The sequence below is a fragment of the Pinus tabuliformis genome, chromosome 9 (genome assembly GCF_031772625.1).
Source record: "Pinus tabuliformis cultivar Carrire ecotype Pingquan chromosome 9, CPIR1, whole genome shotgun sequence".
In the NCBI taxonomy this organism is placed as follows: Eukaryota; Viridiplantae; Streptophyta; class Pinopsida; order Pinales; family Pinaceae; genus Pinus; species Pinus tabuliformis.
In genome coordinates, this window is record NC_142307.1 from 1,500,347,362 (window position 1) to 1,500,374,463 (window position 27,102).

At 41.6% G+C, this 27,102-nt stretch overlaps 1 pseudogene; it reads right to left on the minus strand.

Moving 5' to 3' along the window:
- Positions 1-823: 823 nt before the first annotated feature.
- LOC149154292 (zinc transporter 1-like) lies at positions 824-26,701 on the minus strand (annotated as a pseudogene).
- Positions 26,702-27,102: the final 401 nt, after the last annotated feature.

A 27,102-nucleotide genomic window follows, 5' to 3' on the forward strand; every position in this document is an offset into this window, starting at 1 on the left:
GTATTAAATGCTAGGTCTGGGTGATTGTGTTGAGCATTTAAGCACATTCTTTTTTATGATGGCTATTTCAAAACTCGCCATGGATATTTCAGAGTACAGTGAAGTCCCTAGGTTGATGTAATAGAAATCCCCCAAGTACTAACATCTTATCTATGACTTCCCGTGACATGCTTAGTGTGTCTTGCACTGACAATTATAATTACTCTAATGTGATGTTATAACTAGCTTACTATAATAAAATGTTGCTAGGTTGAGATTTCGTTCCAACATAAAGATTATCATTCCACTCCATTTAAAATTTCGCAATATTTTTTCCCATCATAAGAGGTGCCAGGGTTTTTGTTTTGTGATCGATGATCTTATAGATCTGCTAGTGAACTAAATAAATAAATGTTTAATTCCTTCTAAAAAAAATTCTCATTATAGAAAATTGTAAAAGAGTCGTTTGCTTTTTTGTTTTCTTATATACTATGGCATTTTTGGGAAATATTACATGATAGAAAGCACAAGTTCAAACCCCAGAGAAACATTCCATTCACTTTGAAGTAAGAAAAGGAGAAATAATGAATACCTAGCTCAGCTTCATTGGCTCAATGGTGAAAGGGCATGGGAATCGCTTGAATATCTCCATCGCTAGTCATGCCCGCAAATATATGATGCCTTGCCTCTACAATTTACTCTAAAAATTCTTATGAATTGTTTGATGTTAGAAATGGCATGTCGAAATCAATAAAAACAAGAATTGGCATTTCGAGAAGTCAACAAAAGAGACAGAAGAGAAGGAAGAGCCTGTGGGATCAGTCACCCATTACATATAGGACCGTTAAGCTGAGAGGAGACAAGACTTGCCTGTAACACCAATGGAAATCCCTTCGAAGACATAATGGAAGCACAATGTGATTATGAGAAGTAAACTATCTCCAATGGAGGTCTTCTTTACCAATGAGGCCACCGTCACCATGTTCACTATTGTAGTTGTTTGCGAAGGTGTTTGGAGATCTTGCTTATCTCAAAATCATAGGTCAACATCAATAAAATAAAATTGTGACCGTACGTTTATCTGGTGCAATGAAGAAAACAAAATCTTATTTTACAACCATAAATAAAATCCCCAAGTATAAATCTATATACCTCGAATTGCTGATAAGGAAGAAAACAAAAGCTTATTCTACAATGATAAATAAAATCCCCAATAAAACTATATATCTCAAATTGTTGATTCCCAGAATATTTTGGAATTGGAGGGACATGGGCGGTGAAACAATTTACTTTCTATGTCTATTTGATTCTAGAATATTCCCAAAATCCACAATCGACATAAAAATACACGTTATATATGCCATTACATAATTAAGTCTCCTGCAAGCTGAGTGGTGTCTAGCCCATATGTATGGGTACTCTGCTTTCTGTAGAGCGAATATCTGGTAATTACAACATTACTGCTATCAATCAGTGAATGAAAAATTGTGTTATCCAAATGGAAAATTTGTGATATTGAAATGGATTAATGTTTATTTGTTTTTTTTTTTTTTCAGTTAATTTATTGATTTGAATTTTATTTTAGCAAGATATTTTAACAATTCACTTATTCACAATCAATTCAAAATAGTATCTACTTTTTTACTGTTGTAAAGAAGGATATCAAATTTGAATTGGTTAATTTTTTGGCAAGATTCTTTAACAGACCCATTCATAATCAATTCAAAACCTAATTCCCAATTAATATTTACTTCCTTAATACACCCATTCACAATCAATTCAAAACCTAATTCGTAATTAATATCTACTTCCTTATAACATCTATTGTTATAAGGAGGAAGGGTATCAAAATGCTAGGCACTCACCACTTTTCTTTGAAGAGGAATTATAGTGACATTTGATCCATCTTGTTTCTGATACACCCAAGCGACAATGAGGTCTACGAGCATGGTAATAAGGTAGCATGCAGTGTAGAGCATGAATGCAAAAGGATATGTCTTGTGGTATTAATCTAAACCCCTGATGAAACCATGCCCTTCATAACCATGAATGCCTCCTTCAATGAAGCTTGAGCCAAACCCTCATGCCATCAAATTGAAGGGGATTTCACATATAGTGGATGTGTTGACAACATCTCTCATATGTGGTGGGATTAAATTTATTTCCTGAGGCTGACGATCCATGGCTAAAACTATCATCATCTAAAAAGGTCTTTGTTGATAGATTGCCCCTCTTTGAAATTAGGCGTAGGAGCAAGAGGGGGTCTTAGCTTACCTGGATGTATTTTGAGCCTACGCATACCTATTAATCGCTCAAAGGATCATATGCATAATCCATCAGGTCTTCTTCCATGAGCCTTGGAGGAAGGAGGGACAGCCTACAAATGGTTTTAGACCCACATCCGTTGATCCCTAGGTTCTAGTGAAACCCTGGTTGTGTTGAAGTGTCATCATTCTTATGAAAACCCTAACCTCTCAAGTATCTTTGTACCAATCTCATTTTAGTTGGTTTACCATCCAAATGTTCATAACTATTGAATTTTCCCTTCTTCAATTTGGGCAAGATTTAGGGTTTAAATGAAGTGCACTCCTATTAGGTTCTTATGTCTTCTTTCTAAATTGAGAGATTTGCAATGGCTAAAGGATCTAAATCAACAATCAAATAAGTGGACAACAAACATGCAACTGAAGAAAATGAATGTATATGATATTCACTAGGTGTATGCCTAAAATGGACAATAACTACCTATTGTTGTATGCTAAATGAGTATGTGATAGCAAGCACAAGTCACCCAAAAATGGTTTTAAACACACCAAAAATGATGCACTAAATACTAACTATCAATGGCATGCAAGCTCATGGAAAAGGACGATTAAGACAATGTATCACTGTGTAAAGACAGATGGATAGAAAGCTATTATTGTTGCTTTGGCGCATGAATTCACTAATGAAATACACATTTAATGCCTAGATGATATTTTTATGCACACAAACTGAGGAAGTAGTATAGTTTCTCTCCTTTCCTGTGTGAAGTGTCAAAAACCAGCGAACTACACTAGCTATTTTTAACAAGAAAAGAATAATGCAAACATACCTAACCTGAGTGACCTAACTTCATAGAAAATGATGAAAAATTAATTGAGTTGGGTTTTTAGATCATTAAATAACTAAGTAATTTGATCAGTGTTTTAATATGGAGTTGATAATGAATGAAAGAATGTAAATAGGGGAAGGAAAACTATTTGAATCCTACTTATCAATTCCTATTAAGAGATAAGCATAATAAGAGTCGATGAAAATGTAAATTTTCTTATACACTTGAACACAAAAATGGTAGCCAAAAGAGATTAATAGATATTTATTGCCAAGAGATGTAGAATGAACAAATTCCTTTACAAGTGGGAACACACCAACACTTTGAAGGATCTTGGAGGAGCCAAAATTCATCAACTTTTCCTCATCACATGGGATATGAAATAGTCACAACAATGGCTGTGGAGCAATGTTGCACAAAGTGGGGAAGTTTTTTGGAAGCGAAACATTGAAAGTGATATGTGTGTGTGTGTGTTTGTTTGTTAATTTCTGGTAGCATCAGATGTGATCTAAGTCTAAAATCTTGCATGGAAGCTTAGACACATGTGTTTTCCAATACCTAGAAACCGTTTTGGGAAATTCCACCCAGAGGCAGTTTTATTAAAATAATTAATTATTTTTAATGGGACCCTAAGTCTAAACTTAGGAAATTAAAATAATTAATGGGTATTAATCTAAACTATGGGTGAAACCATGCCCTTCATAACCATGAATGCCTCCTTCAATGAAGCTTGAGCCAAACCCTCCTACCATCAAATTGAAGAGGATTTGACATACAGTGGAAGTGTTGACAACATCTCTCATATGTGGTGGGATTAAATTTATTTCCTAAGGCTGACGATCCAAGGCTAAAACTATCGTCATATAAAAAGGTCTTTGTTGGTAGATTGCCCCTCTTTGAAATTAGGTGTATGAGCAAGAGGGGGTCTTGGCTGACCTGGATGTCCTTTGAGTCTACACATACCTGCTTACGCTCAAAGGATCATTTGCAGAATCCATGAGGTCTTCTTCCATGAGCCTTGGAGGTAGGAGGGACAACCTAGGAAAGGTTTGAGACCCATTTTCTTGTGAAATTACCTAGAGAAAATCCCCACCTGCTACATGTAAACTCTGTACACTCTTTATTATACAAAAATAAATACAATTATTCTTTTTCCTTCCATTCAACTAGGCAATTCGAATTGCATGCATGTCTAGGGATATTTTTATTGAATTGACTAGTTAATTGATAAATGAGTGAGTTAACAATAATAATTGTTGGGTGTGTGTTATATTCTTTCCATGACCAGTGGCACGCGGGGGGGCTCACTGGGGGGGACAGAGCACCCCCTGTTCATTGCGCTGAGTGCAATAGGGGGGTCATAGGGGAGGCACAACACCGATTGTTGAGGGACTTTAGGACAGAGGTAGTCCCCCTGGATAGGGTCTGGGACAATGCTACAAGAAATATTTTTTGACCCTATATTAGGTGGGCGGAGCTACATATGGTTTTGTTCATGGGTTTCACACTTAGACAAATAAGGGAAACCCCCCTACATTTGAAAAAGCACCAACCCAAAGTGGGACAGGTTCAAAGTGAGGTGTCATTGGCTTTGCGCCTATCAGTTATCCAAACTCCTCTATCTTTGCAGGAAGGAATTTTTGGAGGATACTAGATGATGAACCCCAATTTTTGGTACAATTTGGGCTCATTTGGCCTACTTGCTTTGCTCAAACCATTCATCTTTTATTGCTTATGCATTCATTTCTTGGTTTATTCGTGTTGTTTGTAGGAAGAAGGGTAGGCATTCTATCTACGTGACTAATACATGATGATTTCAGGTTTTTGGCATTAAAAGGGAGCAAAGACCACAAGAAAGGAGACAAGGAGACAGTAAGGTGGCACTGCTGGTTTTTAGGAGAGGATGTCCAAAGTCTTGGGGACCTTCCTCGTGATTCCCACCATAGCTCCGAGCTCCAACCAATCTCCCCACCGAGCTTAGAGGCAGCCAACAGTTCTACAGGAACAGCAGTTACAACTGTTCTACAGGATCAGCAGTTTAACCTTCAGTTGGACAGCCAAGCTCCACAAATCAAGGAAACCTGTTGGATTATCATTTTGCATAAATACTGAGGCCGTAGCCTTTGATAGGAGCTTTTTGAACTTTTGCATTGCTCTTGTAATTTCGAAGTACGAGCTACAAGTCGGTGTTGGTTCTTTTTGTAAGCCAGTTTTGGCATGACATCAGATTTTTGGTTATGAATAAAGGCAGGCAGATTTTGATCTCATTCTGAGTTTCTAAGGGAGCTATAGCTCTCAGGTTAGGGCCCAACCTGAGAGCAATAGACCTCCTCTGTGTTGTAATGTTATTTGCCTTTCGTTCTAGCACTTCGTTTCTTTACTTTGACATGCAATTCGAATTTACAGTCTGCTGATTTAGTTTTTATGAGATTGAATAGGATTAGTTTATGGTGAATTTGCTTCCAGTTGCTTAGGTTAGAAGAGGATAGTTATAATTCATTGGAGCTCCAGAAAAAGGTTGTTAGAGATCACTGCCATCTCTGCTTAGGGATTGGGGTGCAGTCCATATCAACCACCAAAAAGAAACGCAGTTCTTTTCACGTCCATGCAAGCTGCAACAGTTACTTTAGTCGTAGATCCATCCATGCACTTTGGTCTTGATCATTACTTCTTCATTCCACTTCCATGCACGAGTTTCTTTCACAAATTTCACTGCTGTTCATTGGTTCAAAATAGCACAGTTAACATAGGTTAAAGAGTTCTCGTTTTTGGTGACATTCATAGACAATTTGTTTCATCTACACTGCTCCACACCATTCCATTACCTTCCTCTTCTTGTCAACCACACCTGAAGCCACTCAACTGACCTCCGTTCAGCTCGTTTACCTTCCAGCTCTTCCATTACTCACGTAGCTCCATTTACTTGACCTTTCATTGATCCCATCCTTCCAGCCATCAACCCACCGCATACACTCTTTCTCCATCTGAATTCTCTGCTCCTGAGCCATCACCAGTTCCATCTCCATCTCACCTATCCTCCCACACCACTCCATCACTTCACCATCTCCCAAAACTCCCACGGTCGAACATCCTGTAGAATTTCACAGACTTCCTGTAGAACCCCTGAGTTTCCTATAGGATCCCCTGCAGACTTCCTGTAGAAGCCTGCAAACTCGGTTGCTGAGCATCCGAACGTGGTAGACTTCTGTGGACTGATGCTAGAGACCCTCTGGGACCTCCCCTAGCCATCCTGACCTTGCCCATGCTTTCCTTCCATTTGAACCGCTCCTGCACAGTCAAACCCTAATCAAAAGCACCATCACAATAAATCCAACCACTTAATGACAAAATACAAAAACATGTCTTTTTAGATGCAAATAGCTTAGATTCATGTATTTCAACTCACTGCAAGTAATGGCATCATTGGTAGAAGTTTCATTCACATTTTTGCATTGTAAGGGTCAAGCTAGTTAAATTAGGGTTTATTAGGGTTTCCATGCTTTGTTGGCTTTCAATTTCCCTTTTGCAAAGTAGGTTAGCTTCCTTCAAGATAGCTTTTGTCCATCACTCATAAAGCTTCTTCTGAAGAGCATATAGAAGTTGGCTTGAGCCCTAGCGGACTTGTGCCAGCTGACCAAGTGTCAGCTGCGACAAGAGCTAGTACTTGTGCATACAGTACCGTCGCTTCCAAGTTTGTATGAACTACCGGGTTGATAAAATTAGAGATAGGAAGCTCCAGGAGTTGTAGCATTATTGCTACAATACTGGAGCCCACCAGCTTTTTGGCGCCGTTGCCGGGGAAGCGTCAGAGTATTAGTAATTGTTGCTATTCTTCTATTTTCTACTACAACCTTCTACTAAGTAGTTTATTTCATTTCCATTATGCAATTTCATTTATGCAAAAGTAGATTAGCATTTCCTGCTTTCATAGATTAGCATTTCCTACTTTCATAGATTAGCATTTCCTGCTTTCATAGATTAGCATTTCCTTTCTGCAAGCGTAGACTAGCATTTCCATTCTTGCAATTTCATTTGAGCAAAGTAGATTAGTTCTTTCCTTCTTTCAGTTTAATTCTGCATCTTTCATAGTTAGTTGTAGATCAATCTGTTTCAGTTTTGCAGGTACCAAAGGAAAAAAAAGCAAAAACAATCAAAAGAAAAAGAAAGTCTTTTCCATTTCATGCCTCGTAGGAACCGAGATAGATCAGGCAAATTCCTACCAAACACCCCTACCACATCACTGAGTCACCCTTCTCTCTTCTTTGGCGACAGTGACCCAGAAGAACCTATAGGTGAACATCCTGAGATATACAAAGATCCTATAGTAGAAGAAGAGTTAGAGACCACTCCATCTGAAGCTATGGCTGACAATAGAAGAGAAGATGAGAGAATAGAAGGTGCCTTCCCCATCCGAGAGACCAATGGAGAGATGAAAATGAAGAACATTAGCCCCTCCGCCTTACCTCACTTCCATGGGCTGACTACTGAAGATCCGGATACCTTCCTGTTTGAGTTTGCTGTCCTTTGTAGAACCTATGACTATACTGAAGATGAGAAAAAGTTGAAACTTTTCCCTTCCACTCTTAAGGATGTAGCATTACGCTGGTTCATGGGCTTACCTGGGAATAGTATCACCACTTGGGCTCAGATGCAGCAAGCTTTCAATACCAAGTACCGGGATTACTGTAGGTCCAAGGAAACAAAGGGGGAAATATTTCGGATGACCATGGGAAATGATGAGTCCTTAGAGGATTATGAGGAGAGGTTCCAACTAAGCTATAAGCGGGCCAGGTGCACACTTGACCCTGAATCCCTCAAGTTGGTCCTGCTCCGAGGAGTCCCTGAAGACCTCTTAGATACCCTTCACATGTTAGCTGGGGGGTCATTTACCAACTGCCTTATGAGGAAATCAAGACTGTGTTTAGAAACCACTCCAGGGCAGATCGGAAACGAGGTAGAGGAAACCTCCTCTCAACTAGTGTCCCTTTCTCCAAACATGAGCTTGCAAATCAATTGGAAGATCTTAAGAGTGAGGTGAGACAGACCATTGCCATGCAGCTTGACACATTCAGGATTCAGCAAAAGAAAGAAGAAGCTGAGAGAGCCTTGGCTGTCTTCTGCCCTAGGTGCACAAGGAGACACCCTAAGAACGAATGTCCATTGCATTCGGTTGAAGTGTGTTTCGTTTGTGAGGAGGACCATCCCACAAATCAGTGTCCCACCTTACCTGGGTTTAAAGCCATGTACCAAGGGATAGAAGCTCCCACTGAACCTCTCTATTACCTTAACCAAAGGAGGCCACAAGGATCTAGACCTTATCAGCAAGGGATGCAAGGGGCATCTCAAGCTTATTACAGCCCCAACCAATCGACTCCTATGCCTTCCTGGGGTCCCCCTGCTCATCCTTCATGGTCCATGCCTCCTCCATGGTCTTATCCACCTCAGTACCCCACTCAACCTACTTCTCATTCATATCACTCACATGCCCAGCCACAGCCTCAATGGAATGCACCTCAGTCGGGGTGGAGGTCCCAATACAACACTCCTCCTGCCATCTTGCCTCCACCACCAGTTCAACCTCAGCCATTACCTCCTGCTCCTCCAAGGCAACCTCAAATGCCTGCTCAACCGAACCCGAACCCCAACAATAGACAGGCCCAACAGGTATACACTGGGGAAACCTCATGCCCTACCTATGCTGTGGAGATCTAGGAGATCAATCTTCGATCTGGAAAGACTCTACCAGATCGCCAACCTCCTCCCCCAGAGGATGAGGAAGATAAACAGGAAAGTGAACCAAAGGCTATTCCACCCTTTCCTGAGAGACTAACAGCCACCACACAACCCAACCCAGAGGAGGATGAGCTTCTGGGTGAGCTCAAGCAGTTGTGTGTAAAAATACCACTTCTCCAAGCCATCAAGGATGTGCCAATATACAACAAACTGGTTAAGGAGAAGTGTTTCAAACACCCAGGCAGACGGAAGAAAGATGCTTAAACTATCAATGTCATAGGACAACTGTCTGACCTTATGTTAGGACAAGTCATCTGCCCAAAGTACCTAGATCCTGGAAGTCCTGTAGTAGATGTCCACATCAATGGCACCATTATACCTCACACCTTGATTGATCTGGGGGTTGCCATTAATGTGATGACCAGGGATACCATGCTTAAACTCAATCTTCAGGGTGCCTTGAGGAAGACCTCGACAGTACTGCAATTAGCAGATCGCTCCACTGTGACTCCCGAAGGGATTGTGGAGGATGTCTTGGTCTCTATTGACTCTTGGGAATACCCTGCAGACTTCCTGGTTCTGCAACCAAAGGCAAAGCTTACTAGATATCCTCTCATTTTGGGAAGGCCTTGGTTAGCTACTGCAGATGCTTACATAAGTTGTTGTGCAGGAAACATGACCATCAAAAATGGTCCCATGTCCAAGCAACTAGTCCTATACCCTCCTGCCCAACCCTCCTTAGAGCATGACTTACCACTCTGGTCGGAAGAAGGAGAGGAAGACGAGGTGTACTCAGCACCTCTGTGCACCTTAGATACCACTAGAAGAGACCCCCCAACTGAGGATGACTTAATCGAGACCTTGATCCAGAATCCACCTTCCAGTGCACTACCCTTAGAGAAATTGGTGGAGGAGGCCCAAGCTAGCACCTTAGTGGATCTTTGTACAACCAACCCTGTTACTCCCAGAATCAAGAATGTGGAGTTCGGCCCTGAGAAAGCATTGAAGATCAGCTCCTCCCTATCTCCTTCCCAGGAAAAGGAGTTGTGTAGTCTGTTGGCCAACCACCTAGATGCTTTTGCTTGGAGCTATAAGGAAATGAAAGGAATCCATTCTTCGGTCTGTACCCATCATATATACATCAAAGAGGATTGTAAACCGGTAAGGCAACCTCAGAGGAGAATGAATCCAGCCCTTAAGGACATTGTCAAGGAAGAATTGCAAAAACTGTTGATGCCGGGTTCATTTACCCCATCTCAGATAGTGAATGGGTGTCCCCTCTAGTGTTGGTTCCCAAGAAAAATGGGAAATGGAGAATCTGTGTGGACTACCGAGAACTGAACAAAGCTACCAAGAAAGACCATTTCCCTCTACCTTTCATAGATCAAGTGTTGGATGGACTAGCAGGAAAGAAGTTCTTCTCTTTCCTGGATGGGTTTAGCGGGTACAACCAAATCCAAATCAGCCCGGAAGACCAAGATAAGACCACCTTCACTTGTCCTTGGGGTACCTTTGCCTACCGAGTCCTTCCCTTTGGGCTATGCAATGCTCCTGCTACCTTCCAGAGAGCTGTCTTGAGCATCTTCTCGGAGCTGGTCCATGATGCGGTAGAAATCTATATGGATGACTTTACTCCTTATGGGGCCAACTTCCAGGAAGCATTGTCCAACCTGGGAAAAGTCCTAACCAAATGCACTGAGATGAACTTGTCCCTTAGTCCTGAAAAATGTGAATTCCTAATGACTGAAGGGACCGTGCTAGGCCATACCATTTCTTGCCAAGGGTTGCAGGTGGATCCTAACAAAATTGCTCTCATCAAGAGGGTTCCACCTCCTCAAAAGGTAAGGGATGTCCGGAGTTTCTTGGGATTAGCAGGATACTACCGGAGATTCATTAAAGATTTCAGCAAGCTAGCCTCGCCATTGTTCGGTCTGTTGGCAAAAGATGTGGAGTTTAAATGGACTGACGATTGTCAGAGGGCTTTAAATGAATTGAAGGACAAGTTGGTGTCAGCCCCAATCCTAAGAGGTCCAAACTGGGCCCTACCTTTCCACATCCACATTGATGCCTCGAACAAAGCCATAGGTGCAGCTTTAGGACAAGTTGAGCAAAAACTTCCATATGCCATTTACTTTGTTAGCAAAAACTTGTCCAAAGCTGAGCTGAATTACACTGTAACCGAGAAAGAATTCTTGGCTGTGGTCCATGCACTGAACAAGTTCCGACATTATATTACTGGTTACCAAACCTTTGTACATACTGACCATGCTACAATTAGATATTTAATGAATAAACCAGATGTGAATGCTCGTATTATTAGATGGTTACTTTTATTGCAGCAGTTTGATTTGACCATTGTTGACAAACCAGGTAGAGAAAATGTTGTTGCTGACTTTTTATCGAGATTGGATTTGTGTGCAGATGAGGATGGAACAGTGGATGACCAGATGCCCGATGAACATCTGTTTTCTATTTCAGTACTCTCTCCATGGTTTGCTGATATAGCAAACTATCTTGTTTCAGCACAGTTCCCTCCGCACCTATCTTCCAGAGAGAAGAGCAGAATCATCAGAAAAAGTGCCTCATTTACTTGGATCGGGGGCAATCTGTTCAAGCTTGGCCCCGATCAGATCTTAAGGCGTTGTGTAAGGGAGGAGGAAGTCTTTGATATCCTCCTCACTTGTCATGATGGGCCTTGTGGAGGACATTTTGCAGCAAAGAGAACTGCCTTCAAAATCCTGCAGGCAGGCTACTATTGGCCCACACTTCATCAAGATGTCAGAAGATATGTCAGTCAGTGTGACCAATGCCAAAGAATGGGGAAACCGACCCAAAGGGATGAGATGCCTCTCCAACCTCAAGTGACTCTTGAGCCATTTGAGAAGTGGGGCATGGACTTTGTGGGCCCAATCAACCCCTCTTCGAGGCAAAGGTCTTACATCATTGTGTGTACTGACTATTTGACAAAGTGGGCAGAGACCAAAGCAATCAAAGCAGCAACAGAAGAAAAGGTGGGCGAGTTCCTAAGAGAAAACATCTTCTATAAGTTTGGCTATCCAAGAGAGCTGGTCACCGATCAAAGGAGCCAGTTCACCTCCAACCTGGTTGAGGATCTACTAGCTCATCACAAGATCAAGCATAGGACTTCGACCCCTTATCACCCTCAAGCAAATGGGCAGGTGGAAGTCACCAATAGAACATTAGAAGGGATCTTGACTAAGGTGGTGAGCAGCAGTAGAAAGGACTGGGCAGATCGCCTGGTTGAAGCCACATGGGCTTACAACACCACTTGGAAGACCACAACCGGCTTCACAACGTATGAGCTGGTCTATGGGAAGAAAGCTTTGCTGTCCATTGAGTTTGAATACAACACTTTGAGGATGGCAGCTCAGCTGGACCTAGATCTCAGCCATGCACAACAAGAAAGGCTATTGCAGGTGAATGGCCTGGATGAGCACCGAATGCAGGCCCTCCTTCACTCAGAAGTGGTTCAACTTCAGAGAAAGGTGTGGCATGACCAACATCTCCATGACAAGCAATTTCAGCCGGGAGATTGGGCTTTGTTGTATGACTCCAGATACAAAGATTTCAAGGGGAAGCTGAGAACCAGATGGCTAGGACCATATGCAGTGGAAAAATGCCATGACAATGGATCTGTCCTTATTCGAACCATTGATGAGGAAGCCATTCCCATGCTTGTCAATGGGCATCGATTGAAGATCTATAGGAGACCTCTCTCAAGACAAGAGTTCATCAAAACTATGGAGAAATCTGTATTGGTCATAGAGAAGGGTTCTGCCTCTGCTTTTGGCATACCCTGAAGGATATATAAAAAAAAAAAGAAAAAAAAAAAAGAGAGAGAAAAAATAATAAAGATCCTTGGGTGAAAACCTCTCTGAGGCGCCCAAGGCAGGTAGTAGGGGTGAAAACCTCATTGAGGCGCCCCTATTGTCTTTCAAAAAAAACGAAAAAAAAGGAAAAAGGTTTGAAAAAGATCCTTGAGTGAAAACCTCTCTGAGGCGCTCAGGGTAGATGGCACGGGTGAAAACCTCTTTGAGGCGCCCCTGTTATCTTTCAAAAAAGAGAAAAGAGAGAAAAAAGAAAAAAAACAATAAGCAAAATATGGTAAAATTGCATGCAGGTTGTAGATGTTCTATGGAGGAGAGGAAGCCCTTCAACTCAAAGCCAAGGGTCCATATCATGCTGTCAAGGGACCTCACCAGCACCTCCTCCAAGGATACCCATGTTTTTTCAAGGTATGTGCAATTTTATCATGGTTTGAATCTTCTACAGGAAGATGCAGTCTTTCTACAGGAAGACGCGGATTTTCTACAGGAAAGTGCAGACTTTCTACAGGAAGCTCTGTGTTCTACAGGAAACTTCCTGTAGAAGTTTGGGACGGCCCAGAATTCATTTTAAAAGGAGATCTAGCGATTACAGATCGGTTTGGATGCATGCAAGCCTCTGTTGGCACCTGTGCACATCGCTGTTACCTTGCTCCACCATCCTTGTCGACATGCAACCAAGTCCCCTGCACCAACAAAGCAGATCGATGAGTTCTCGCGGGAAAAGCCATTTTCAAAGATAAACAAGTGCTGAGATCTCATACCACAGGCATCAGAAGCTCCGGGAGCGTGACCGAAAGGCTAGATCCTCCATCGTGCACCATGCACCCAAGGAGGAAGAACTGTTACGAGACACCCCGCGGGAATCCTGTAACAGTTAAACCTGCTAGAGTGGATACCATTCACAGCACCGCCATCTACAATGAAACGCGGGCGCAGGCAACCAAAGCATCCACTCCATCGTCGACAGCATGTAACCATGAGCCTCCGGGTCTGTGTAAGTTCGCATGCAGCAGGTAGATCCACTCACCATCGTCCAAAAAATGGAAAGTCGTGTGCAGCCACGCAGGTAAGTGTCTCGACCCTTCCTTCCATCAAATCGCATGAATTTTACTTTGAATTGTTTGCACAACGTAAAAGAGAATGGTTGAGCGGCCGTATGGACAGTTGACTGGCCACGTCGGCTAGTTATGGTATAGTTGGATGTTTGGGTGGCGGCCACGACAAAGAGAATAAGCAGCACGCACGTGAGAACACTCACGTCGGAAGCAATGAGTTTAACAGAAAGAGGCGGCGGCAGATCTGTGGGAATGGATGCGGCAGCAAGTGAATACGCAGGCGAATGATGGATGACGTCGCCCAATGGTCCGGCGGGGACAGCTCACCCCCCGCGCCACGGATTGCGCCGATTCAAAATCTAATCAGCTAGATTGTGCGCATGCATTTATCAACCACCACTTCAAACTCGAGTGGCTATTCTGATCTCCTCTGCACTTTGATACGCCGAGCTTTTGGCTACCAGAACGCCGGTGAAGCACACCTCGAGCGCAGGCCAACTACAGTCCTCCCCGAAATTTGCGCACTGTTCCTACAGGAACACAGTTTCTACAGGAACGCAGTCTCTACAGGAACGCAGTCTTCTACAGGGAAGCGGGTGCCTCACGAAAAAGGTGGCCAATTAAAGAGGTAACCCTGAACTCTTCATGCAACTGGTTAGTAAGAGTGGCAAGATCATCGTCCATAGTCTGGTCATAAAGATATCGGTGAAATTGTTGTTTGCTGTGCCTATACTATCGTTCTACAGGATGTCAGTATAATTAGACTGTGTTGAATCTTCTGGATTATGTGCATGCTCTGTCTCAATAGACCAAATCTCTTTTGCATTTGCCACCTTTAGTTAAAACAACCGTGTTCATCATGCCGGGTGGGTTTATAAGACGGGAACCCACTGATTCAACCAAATTAAGGGAAAACCAGGAAGTGGTAGAGCTCTTCACACGAGCACAGTGGATATCTTTTTGTGATAAGCTGCAGGGTTACGATGATGAAGTGGCCGAAGAATTCTTGCAGGCTCTGAGGCCGAAATCCCAGACACTGGCCACAGTGAATTTCAGAGGTCTAAGCCTCAAGCTCACCCCGCAACATCTCAGTCGGATCACAGAACTTCCTATGGGTTTGCCATGGGATAAGGACGAAAGAAAGCTGAGCCAGCAGGCAAAGAAAGAATTCTTTCCACCTGAGGAGGAATTCTCGGAGGACAAAAATGGGGTGCGAAGAACGAGTCTGTTGCCACCATGGAATGAAGTCAGTTTGCAAATCATGAAATATATCACTTGTGAAGGCCGTTTTAGCATCGTGTATGCATATCACTTTCGGTTGCTCACTGAATTGAGGCACCAGATTGATCTTCCTGTAGAACAAAAACTGAGCATCCCCTATTTCCTATTGCAGTCTCTAATGGAGTGTGCCACAAAGCTAAGAGAGGGCATACCAGATCAGATAGCCCACCATGGGTTGATCAAGCTTCTTGTGGAGGATGCGCTGCATTCATATAAGGTTCCCCTCTCATGGGAATCCTTCCGGAATTTGACAAAAGATGGAGACATTAAGATGTTGATCGAAGAAACGGGTTCCTCCAGCAGTGAGGAACAAGAAGCAGTGGCCGAGGGACAGAGAGAAAAAGGCCAGAAGACCCCGACCACAGTGCAGAAGAAAGAACAAAAGAAGAAGCATGAGGAAAAGGAGGACAAAGAAAAAGGTGGCACACCTATCTTGTCAGCAAGAGAAAAGAGGCTGAAGAGCAGAATGGACAAAGCTGAGGTGGTCCACGTCAGCCCAAGTACCTCAACAGTACCTGCAACCAAAGCAAAAAGCAAAACTCAGGCAGGTAAGCAAGCAAAGGTGGAGACACCCGTGTCTACAGGAAAGCAGAAACAGGCTTCTACAGGAAGCCCGAAAATCATTGAGAAACAGGTTCCTACAGGAAGCCTGAAGACAGAGAAAGGGTCTTCTACAGGAAGCCCGAAGATTACCAAAGCAGGATCTTCTACAGGAAACCTGAAGACAGAGAAAGGGTCTTCTACAGGAAGCCCGAAGATTACCAAAGCAGGATCTTCTACAGGAGGCCCGGAAGTGGCCAAAGCAGGGTCCTCTACAGGAAGCCCGAAATCTGAAAAGGAGGGGCCCTCTACAAGGAGCTCTGAGAGAGCAAAACACAAGAAAGAGAAGGCTGGTATTCTCGAAAAGGAGGCAGCAGCGGCACTGGCCGCCCTCAGTACACCTCCAAAGCCAAAGGAGAAGAGAGAGAGGGAGACCCCTCTACCATCTGAAGCCAGGAGAAGCAAGAGGATAAACACGGGCAAGCCACAGCCTCCACCCAACAGCCAAACCATTTTAGGGGATGTCCCTACTTCACCCAGTGCAAGAACCCCCTCTAAAAAATCAGCCACCCCCGAGAGGGGAAGCCCAAAAATAACTTACTGGACACGAAAAATAGGCCAATCGCCTTCTGAAGCCCGGCTCAAGGAAATGGAAAAGGGGGAAGAAGCGCCACCCTCGTCACCACCAAGGGCAGAAAAGGCAGGGCCACCAAAAACAGGAAAGGAAGAGCATGCTCCGGGCTCTAGTTCTCGGCCAAAGACGAGGAGCCAGAGCAAAGTTGCTCAAGGATGAGCAAATACTTTAGCTGGGGGGTGATGATGAGCCCCAATTTTTGGTACAATTTGGGCTCATTTGGCCTACTTGCTTTGCTCAAACCATTCATCTTTTATTGCTTATGCATTCATTTCTTGGTTTATTCATGTTGTTTGTAGGAAGAAGAGTAGGCATTCTATCTACGTGACTAATACATGATGATTTCAGGTTTTTGGCATTAAAAGGGAGCAAAGACCACGAGAAAGGAGACAAGGAGACAGTAAGGTGGCACTGCTGGTTTTTAGGAAAGGATGTCCATAGTCTTGGGGACCTTCCTCGTGATTCCCACCATAGCTCCGAGCTCCAACCAATCTCCCCACCGAGCTTAGAGGCAGCCAACCGTTCTACAGGAACAACAGTTACAACTGTTCTACAGGATCAGCAGTTTAACCTTCAGTTGGACAGCCGAGCTCCACAAATCAAGGAAACCTGTTGGATTATCATTTTGCATAAATACTGAGGCCGTAGCCTTTGATAGGAGCTTTTTGAACTTTTGCATTGCTCTTGTAATTTCGAAGTACGAGCTACAGCTCGGTGTTGGTTCTTTTTGTAAGCCAGTTTTGGCATGACATCAGATTTTTGGTTATGAATAAAGGCAGGCAGATTTTGATCTCATTCTGAGTTTCTAAGGGAGCTATAGCTCTCAGGTTAGGGCCCAACCTGAGAGCAATAGACCTCCTCTGTGTTGTAATGTTATTTGCCTTTCGTTCCAGCACTTCGTTTCTTTACTTTGACATGCAATTCGAATTTACAGTCTGCTGATTTAGTTTTTATGAGATTGAATAGGATTAGTTTATGGTGAATTTGCTTCCAGTTGCTTAGGTTAGAAGAGGATAGTTATAATTCATTGGAGCTCCAGAAAAAGGTTGTTAGAGATCACTGCCATCTCTGCTTAGGGATTGGGGTGCAGTCCATATCAACCACCAAAAAGAAACGCAGTTCTTTTCACGTCCACGCAAGCTGCAACAGTTACTTTAGTCGTAGATCCATCCATGCACTTTGGTCTTGATCATTACTTCTTCATTCCACTTCCATGCACGAGTTTCTTTCACAAATTTCACTGCTGTTCATTGGTTCAAAATAGCACAGTTAACATAGGTTAAAGAGTTCTCGTTTTTGGTGACATTCATAGACAATTTGTTTCATCTACACTGCTCCACACCATTCCATTACCTTCCTCTTCTTTTCAACCACACCTGAAGCCACTCAACCGACCTCCGTTCAGCTCGTTTACCTTCCAGCTCTTCCATTACTCACCTAGCTCCATTTACTTAACCTTTCGTTGATCCCATCCTTCCAGCCATCAACCCACCGCATACACTCTTTCTCCATCTGACTTCTCTGCTCTTGAGCCATCACCAGTTCCATCTCCATCTCACCTATCCTCCCACACCACTCCATCACTTCACCATCTCCCAAAACTCCCACGGTCGAACATCCTGTAGAATTCCACAGACTTCCTGTAGAACCCCTGAGTTTCCTGCAGGATCCCCTCCAGACTTCCTGTAGAAGCCTGCAAACTCGGTTGCTGAGCATCCGAACGTGGTAGACTTCTGTGGACTGATGCTAGAGACCCTCTGGGACCTCCCCTAGCCATCCTGACCTTGCCCATGCTTTCCTTCCATTTGAACCGCTCCTGCACAGTCAAACCCTAATCAAAAGCACCATCACAATAAATCCAACCACTTAATGACAAAATACAAAAACATGTCTTTTCATATGCAAATAGCTTAGATTCATGTATTTCAACTCACTGCAAGTAATGGCATCATTGGTAGAAGTTTCATTCACATTTTTGCATTGTAAGGGTCAAGCTAGTTAAATTAGGGTTTATTAGGGTTTCCATGCTTTGTTGGCTTTCAATTTCCTTTTTGCAAAGTAGGTTAGCTTCCTTCAAGATAGCTTTCATCCATCACTCATAAAGCTTCTTCTGAAGAGCATATAGAAGTTGGCTTGAGCCCTAGCGGACTTGTGCCAGCTGACCAAGTGACAACTGCGACAAGAGCTAGTACTTGTGCATACAGCACCGTCGCTTCCAAGTTTGTACGAACTACCGGGTTGATAAAATTAGAGATAGGAAGCTCCAGGAGTTGTAGCATTATTGCTACAATACTGGAGCCCACCACTAGATAACACACGTTATAACATTATTAATTTCCAGGAGGAGAGAGAACATGAGGATGAAAAATGATTACTTGTCGTAGATGATTTTGGATGATATCATGAATAATCCTGCAGAAAAAGAAATATCAGGTTTCTTTCTACCAAAAGAAAAAGCTCAATAAAAAGAAAATAAGAAATATCAGGTTTCTTCCTACCAAAAGAAAAATCTCAATAAAAATAAAATAAATATCTGGAGAATAATACAAGCTATAAGTAGGAATTTCACAGTAAATAGGAAATACATCATTTTTGGCACCAAAGTCAGAAAAGTAATGCATAAAACAAATTATTTCCTATTACCAATAAACAACAACAATTGAGAAAAAGGTACCTGTATTCATCAAAGTATCCACGTCGACCTTATGTTCCAAAATCTTCCCTAAAGACAATCTGTAGCAAGTAGCATATTAGTATTTAGATGAATTAGATTAGCAGGTAGTCTTAAAAGAAACTTTCAACTTAGTGCAGAAATATTACTAATATTATTCTTATAGCAGCACATCAAAGAAAGCTTTGAAATGAGCTTACTAATATAACAATCAGTCTTGATTTAGTTAAAAATAATGGAGAAATGGTTATATGGTTGTAACGCATCTCTTTAGTTTAGGACTTGTTCCTAGAGTTTAGGAGGTTGTTTACAACTACCTAATTTTCAGTGATGTATTTAATATTGTAATATTCATTTGATGTAATGTAGAGTGAACGAGAGTGAGAGTCTCCTCTTTGTTTGAGTGCAGTCTCCCAGGTGCTGTACACACCTGTGAGCTGCAACTCCTTCATTTAATTCAAAGTTTGATTTTTATCTTGGTATCAGAGCTTAGGGTAGAGATAGCCTCAAATTTTTTTTTAGGGATGTATCATTAGTTACATATCTGTAGTGGTAGGAGTGCATGTAAATGTATTTGTGTGATCAGGTGGAACTGCAGTAACACCTGGAGCGAAGGGTCTCAGATGACTGATCATCTCTGAGCTGAAGAAAGGGTTGGAGCAGTTGGTGCGGATTTTTTGCAGACAGTCGTGCCAATACAGAACAGAACAGACGAGCGTGATTTTTTAGTGAACAGACGCGCCCATTGGCGCGGGTTTAAGGCTGATAAGTGCGCCAGATAAAAGGTAACTGAATTGGCGTGGATCCGTGGCTGTTAATCGTGCCAATTTTCGTGCACATCGTGAATTTTTCTTTTCTGCAATTGGCGCGGATTCGTAGCTGTTCAGAGCGCCACAGAAACAACCTCTTTCTCTCTAGAAATTTGCAATTTTTTCGTTGCAGATCAGAGTTGCCCGGTGGTGGCACATGAAGATTTCTTCTCGGTGGCAGCAGATTTGATTTTCCCGATGGTGGCGAATTGAGGTTCCTTGATCCGCTCGGAGGTAGCAGATCAGACCTGCCCGGTGGTGGCGAATTGGGGTTCCATTATCCTCTGGGAGGTAGCAGATCGGACCTACCTGGTGGTGGCGAATCAGAGCTCTATGATCTGCTCGATGGTAGCAGATCGTTTTTTTGCCCGGTGGTGGCGCAGTGCAGCTCCTCGATCTGTTCGGTGGAAGAAGATTGCCTTTGCCTGGTGGTGGCATGTTGGAGCTTGCTTGTTGGTCTATTTGGTGGCAGCAGATCGGTTTTTGCCCGGTGGTGGCATAGTGAAGTCCCTGATCTGTTTGGTGGCAGCAGATCGGACTTGCCCGGTGGTGGCACAGTGAAGTTCCTGATCTGTTTGGTGGTAGCAGATCGGACTTGCCCGGGGGTGGCCGATTGGAGTGTTCAGTTGGGAGAACATGAATAACAGTATAGAATCATACCTCCACAAGTCCGACAAACTCGATGGATCGAATTTCTCCAACTGGAAATTCAAAATGCAAACTTTGCTAGAGAGAATAAATGCATGGTCAATTGTTGAGGGAAATGAGTAGAGATCTGGAACAGTGACCCAAGAACAAGATTGGGATAAAAGAGAAACGAAAGAAAAAGTTATATTGAAGATTTCCATTAAGGACAATATTATCCCACATATCAGAGATTCCAAGTCGGCTGCTGATATATGGACAACAATCAAGAACCTGTACGAGACTCAGAATACAAATCGTGTTCTGGCACTCAAGGGAAAGCTGTTTGCATTGAAGATGGACGAGAATGAGTCCGTTGTTGGATTCTTGGCCAGAGTCAAGGATCTGAGTGACAAACTGGGAGCTATTGGAGAAAAGGTGTCCAACTCAGATCTAGTCACACTCACATTGAACAGAATGACTGATGAATATCAGACGTTTATCTCAGGGCTGTCAGCGAGGGAGAAAGCCCCTTCATTTGATGAGCTGACAGCGATTCTGCTCCAGGAGGAGGAGTGATGACAGAATCTGAAAACTCATAGCAATGACCTAGCTTTGATGGTGAAGAGGCGACAGTACAGAGGAAAGCAGCACCAGCACCAACATCAGCACCAGCAACCACAGCAACAGCAGCAGAAGGGAACCAACTCTTTTCAAAAGAGATCATTCAGAGGTATGACTGATAATTATGTTAAGAGATGTTTTTATTATGGGAAACCTGGTCATCAGATTAGAGAATGCTATAAGAGGCAGCGGATGAAAGAAGAGGCAAACAGAGGAAACATCAGGGCTGTTTTGCTGGAGAAGAGGAGGACCACAGCCATGATCTTCGACTATTCACAGTCGATTGTGCTCTTTTAGCATCAAAGGGAGATGAGGACGACATATGGTATGTCGACTCTGGTGCATCCTCACACATGACTGGGAAGAAGGACTGTTTTGAATTTCTTGAAGAATCTGCATGTGGATCAAAAATTTATCTAGGAGGTCCAACAGTGGGTATGAGATCAAAGGATATGGAGATATTCCTGTGAAGCTACCTAGTGCGACATTAAGCATCTTAAAAATGTATTATATGTTCCAGGAATTAAGAAAAACTTGATCTCTGTCTCAATGATTACAGACCAGGACATGCAGGTGCAATTCTTTAAGAATGGTTGTGTCATTAAGGATAGCCAGATGGAAACAGTTGCAACACGAGTACGCGTGGGGAATTTGTACAGATTGGATGCAAAGAGTATGCCACGACAAGCAATGGTTGCAGCTGGATCAACAGTCGAAAATCTCTGGCATCAGAGATTTGGACATCTTAATTTGCAAGACCACATCTTACTTCAGAAGAAAGGTATGGTCGATGGACTCCCTGTTTTTCATAATGTCAAGATGGAATGTGATGGATGTGCATTAGGGAAAATGCATAAAGAAGAGTTCCCTTTGCATGTCAACAGAAAAGAAAGAGACATCCTAGAACTAGTGCATACAGATATTTGTGGACCTATACAAACTAGGTCCCTAGGAGGTGCATATTATTTTCTGTTGTTTACAGATGACTGCAATAGGTTTTCATGGGTGTATTTTTTAAGTAAAGAGAGTCAAGCCTTTCGATACTTTAAAGAGTTTAAATCTATGATAGAGAACCAAACAGGAAAAAGGATAAAGATTCTCCACTCGGACCAAGGGGGAGAATACAGGTTAGGAGAGTTCATGAACTTCTGCAAGCAGCATGGGATTATGTAGCAATTCACAGTGCCACACACTCCACAGAAGAATGGAGTAGCAGAACGCAAAAACAGAACTCTTGTGGAGTGCGCGAGAAGTATGCTTCAAGGTAAAGGTCTATCGAATGGTCTTTGGGCAGAATCCATTAATACTACTGTTTATTTAAAGAATAGGAGTCCTACTAAATGTCTAGGCTTCAAAACCCCCTTTGAAGCATTGTTTGGACTCAAACCAACAGTTAGTCATCTAAGAATATTTGGATCTAAAGCTTATGCTCATATACCAAAAGCAGATAGAAAGAAGTTAAACCCCGAAGCCTTGAAATGTATATTTGTAGGATATGGCACAGAGTATAAGGCATACAAGTTATATAATCCTATGACTCATAAAGTTTTTGCAAGCAGAGATGTTATTTGTCATGAATAGACTGAAGATGGAAAGGAAGACTCTAATAGTGACAGCCACATTCCATTGCTGATAGAGATAAATAGTGACGTAGATGAAGAGCAGGAGCAGGAGCAGAAACAGGAAGAAGTAGCAGCAGATAGTGTAATAAGTGATGATGCAGGCCCGGAAAGTGCTGAAACAGATAGAGTTGAGGTAAGTCCTCTACCTAGAAGATCAGGTAGGAAGACTAGACTACTTGAAAGATTGAAAGGCTATGCTTTAATGTCCAAAATTTTAAACATTGTAGAACCTTCAAACTATGAAGAAGCAAGTAAATCAGATGAATGGAGGGCTGCAATGCATGAGGAAATTGAATCAATATATAGAAACCATACTTGGGATTTAGTTGAGTTTCCTGAAGGAAAAACCCTCATAGGTTGTAAGTGGCTTTATAAACCTAAGATAAATGCAGATCGGAGTGTAGAAAAATTCAAAGCTAGATTGGTAGCAAAGGGTTATTCACAGTAAGAAGGAATAGATTTCGATGACACCTTTGCCCCTGTAGCTAAACTAAATACAATTAGAATGCTAATTTCTTTAGCAACAAAACATAAATGGAAGGTACACCAGCTAGATGTTAAGTCTACATTTCTGAATGGAGAATTAAAGGAAGAAATTTATTTAGTATAGCCTCCTGGTTTTGTGAAAAAGGGGCAGGAGCACTTAGTGTGTAAATTGCATAAGGCATTTTATGGTTTGAAACAAGCACCGAGGTCATGGTATGAAAAAATAGATTCATTTTTTATACAGCATGGCTTTCATAGGAGCCTGAACAACCCAAACCTGTATACCAAGATAAATAAACAGAGGCAAATAATTTTGATTTCTTTGTATGTGGATGACATGATCATAACAGGAAATGCAAATAATTTGATCAAAGAAATCAAGCAGCAAATGTCACAGGTATTTGAAATGAAAGACCTTGGAGATCTTCATTATTGCCTAGGTTTGGAGGTATGGAAAGATTCTGGTCAAACTTTTCTAACTCAAGGAAAGTATGTCGAAACCCTGTTGGAAAGATTCAGAATGGAACAGTGCAAAACAGCAGCAACACCATTGCAGCAGAATCTCATGTTAAGCAATGACGATGGCACAAAATAGGTGGATGCCACTTTGTATAGACAACTAGTGGGAAGTTTGATATATCTCACGACAACTAGACCTGATCTGGCATATTCTATTAGTGTGCTGAGCCAGTTTATGTCGAAACCACTTGAAAGTCACTGGATTGTAGCAAAATGTGTGTTGAGGTATCTTAGTGGTACTTGTAATTATGGTATTTTATACACTAACATTTCTGATGTTACTTTAGCAAGTTTTTCAGATTCTGATTGGGCAGGTGACTTGGATGATCGTAGATCCATCACAGGTTACGCATTTAGTATTGGATCCGGGGTTATTTCGTGGAGTAGAAAAAAGCAAAGTACTATAGCATTATCATCATGTGAAGCTGAGTACCAGGCTTTGTGTGCAGCCACATGCGAAGCCATCTGGTTGAGAAGATTGCTTAGCGATGCAGGCAAAAGACAGAAAGAAGCAACCGGCATCAAAACTGACAACCAGAGCACAATAAAGCTTGCATACAATCCAGTTTTCCATAAAAATACTAAACATATTGACACTCTGTTTCATTTTGTTTGAGAAAAGATATAATCAAAAGAAATATGTGTGGAGTATTGTAACACTTGTGATAATTTAGCTGATATTTTTACTAAGCCTCTAGGGCGAGTAAAGTTTGAGTTATTTAGAGGGATGTTAGGAGTGCAGAATAACCCTTTCTCCATTAAGGGGGGGAGTTAAAAATAATGAAGAAAAGGTTATATGGTTGTAACGCGTCTCCTTAGTTTAGGATTTGTTCCTAGAGTTTAGGAGGTTGTTTACAACTACCTAATTTTCAGTGATGTATTTAATATTGTAATATTCATTTGATGTAATGTAGAGTGAACGAGAGTGAGAGTCTCCTCTTTGTTTGAGTGCAGTGTCCGAGGTGCTGTACACACGTGTGAGCTGCAACTCCTTCATTTAATTCAAAGTTTGATTTTTATCAGATTCCAATTCTTACAACTATCATACAAACATATTAATTGATGGGAAAGCCAATGGGAGAAATGCAAGAGACCATATGATACACATTGTAATTTTCCAATTCAATTTTGACAGAACATTTCTTAGTGCTAAAAAAGGAATATTAACAACAGCAAATCCAGTACGAAGGTCATCCTCTGATTGCTGGCTAGAAAATCAACAAGAAGTATATTTTACATGAAAATAATGAATTTTTTTTGAAGAGTGACAAAGTAATTGTAACACAATCAGTGAATTTTCACATTTTCATTTAGAGATAAATTTTAAAGTGTAATGCTAGATAGAAAAGGATTTCTTTCGTTTCTAATGTAAATACTCAAGTATAGAGCATAGAAGAGGATATATTTTCCCCTGTACCTGAATGTTATCAATGTTATCTCGATTACAAAGGGGCAAAAAGAGTCGGTTTGCGAATCGAACTACTAACGGCCAATTAAATGAAAGACAGATTTAAAAATCAGGAAAAGATAAAGAGATGGATGTTAAAGTACACCAAATACTCTTTGCATGAGCTGTACATATGATCAGGAATGTTTTTCATACCATATTCTGCACTAATTCCTTTACAAGGTAATGATCAATCCGATAAATTTGCTCTTCACTAAACAGTTCATGCAAATGTTGAAGCAGAATCGCTGAGAAAATGCATCCACGCCATCCCCAAGAAGACACCAGCCGCGAACAAAGTTCCCAGCAAAATAAAAAGGTTCTTGTAAGCCAGAATCTTCAATGTTAGACTTATATATGAAAAGAGAAAGTGTTGCTCCATTTCAACCAAAGAGACTTGCGGCTTTTGTTTATCTAAAGTTTTAGAAACCTGTTGAGCAATCATTTTTGGGCTCTTCAAACAATGCACAGAAAATTCAAAAAGTTCTCAAGACATGTTGAGCAACTGTATGTTGCCCCCGATGTCTTGACAACGAATTCTTTTGGAGATATGTTGAGCAACCGTATTTTGTCCCCATTGTCTCGACAACGATTTTTGGACGGATAACATGCTTGGACATAGGTGTTATACCATTCTAAATGTTTACTTTTGATTGGCTAGAAATTGAAATAGCATCAAAATATCTCACATCTCTGTGGAACAAGATCAGCAATAAAATTTGGATACATAGATTTCAAAAAGAAAATGTTAATTAAGGTAATCTAAACTTTGTAAATTTATAATTATCAAACCTAACACGCTAAATAAACTATTAATCTAATCTAAGCCTGCAAAACTTATAAACTAGAACACCTTAGATAAGTTATTAATCTAGTTTGATTCAATTCCAGTCTAGGCCTTTAAATCAATGGCAGCCTACCCAGATAGTGTTTCACTCTCCTGGAAGCTCTATGATTTTATTCATGCACTTACATATATTACTCCATGCGATTGGAACTAATGCGTTGGGTATAGTTCCATGTTAACTAATACCATGGATGTAATTGTAAACTGGCAACCTACCCGGATAACGTTTCAATGTTCTAGTGCCTCTGTGCTTTACACATATTACAACGTCATGTTATCGGAACTAATGCTTTCGGTGGAATTCCATGGATGTAATTAACTAATATGATGGATGTAATTATAAACTGAACCGTAATGACATTTACAAGATAAAGAATAAATGAGAAACATGAAAAAAAATTAGCTATAACAAGGCTGAGATTGCCTGCAAATCGATTCCAAACACTTGCTTTCATATTATTTGTATCCTGCTAAAAAAGAAACCTGCTACAAATAATCCTGCTAAAAAATAAACCTGCTACAAAAAGAAACCTAACTCTAGAATTGTTTATTTATGGAAAGGAAATTTCGAAGGCAGGTGAACAATGATGCAGTTATTATTATTGGTGGTCAAGGACAGTAATGTAAAATTAATGAAATAAAAAAATAATAAAAATATAAGAAGGTAATAATATATGGATATTATAAATAGGCCGAAATTCCCCCTGCAAATGTGCCCACAAAAACTACTATGAGACACCAGATCTTAACAAGAATTAGGCATTTTTCTCTCAAATTCGTTTCATCACTAGGACTTCCATTCTGACTGCCTCCCTGGGCTACCACTAATGGAATCAGGACACAAGTAATTATGACAATAACTGCTCTCGTAATTGTTCTCGCAGCCATGCCTGCTACTGTGATGGATGGAGTAGTAATGGAGATTTTGGGTCAGATCTTCTAGCAATAAAATTGGGTATATATGGCATCAACACCATCTGTATCACGCTGACCAACTATGCTTGTACTACCATGTGGCCTGTACTACCCGCTAAAATACAGAAAAACACTAATACTGTACTACAAATTCCCTATTCCATCCTCGCTGTCAGTGTGATTTTTTTAATTCGTCAACTGGTTCGATGACGCTGAAGCTCCCTGGAGGGAGAAAACACAAAGGAGACGAAAGAGAATAATCACGGGTCACATATAGGAGCCTTAAGCTAATCATGGGTCACCTAGTAGCTTTTTGTCATGACTACGGATGTGGAAGCAAGCTATTAATCAACGGAGAGGAGATTATAGTGTTT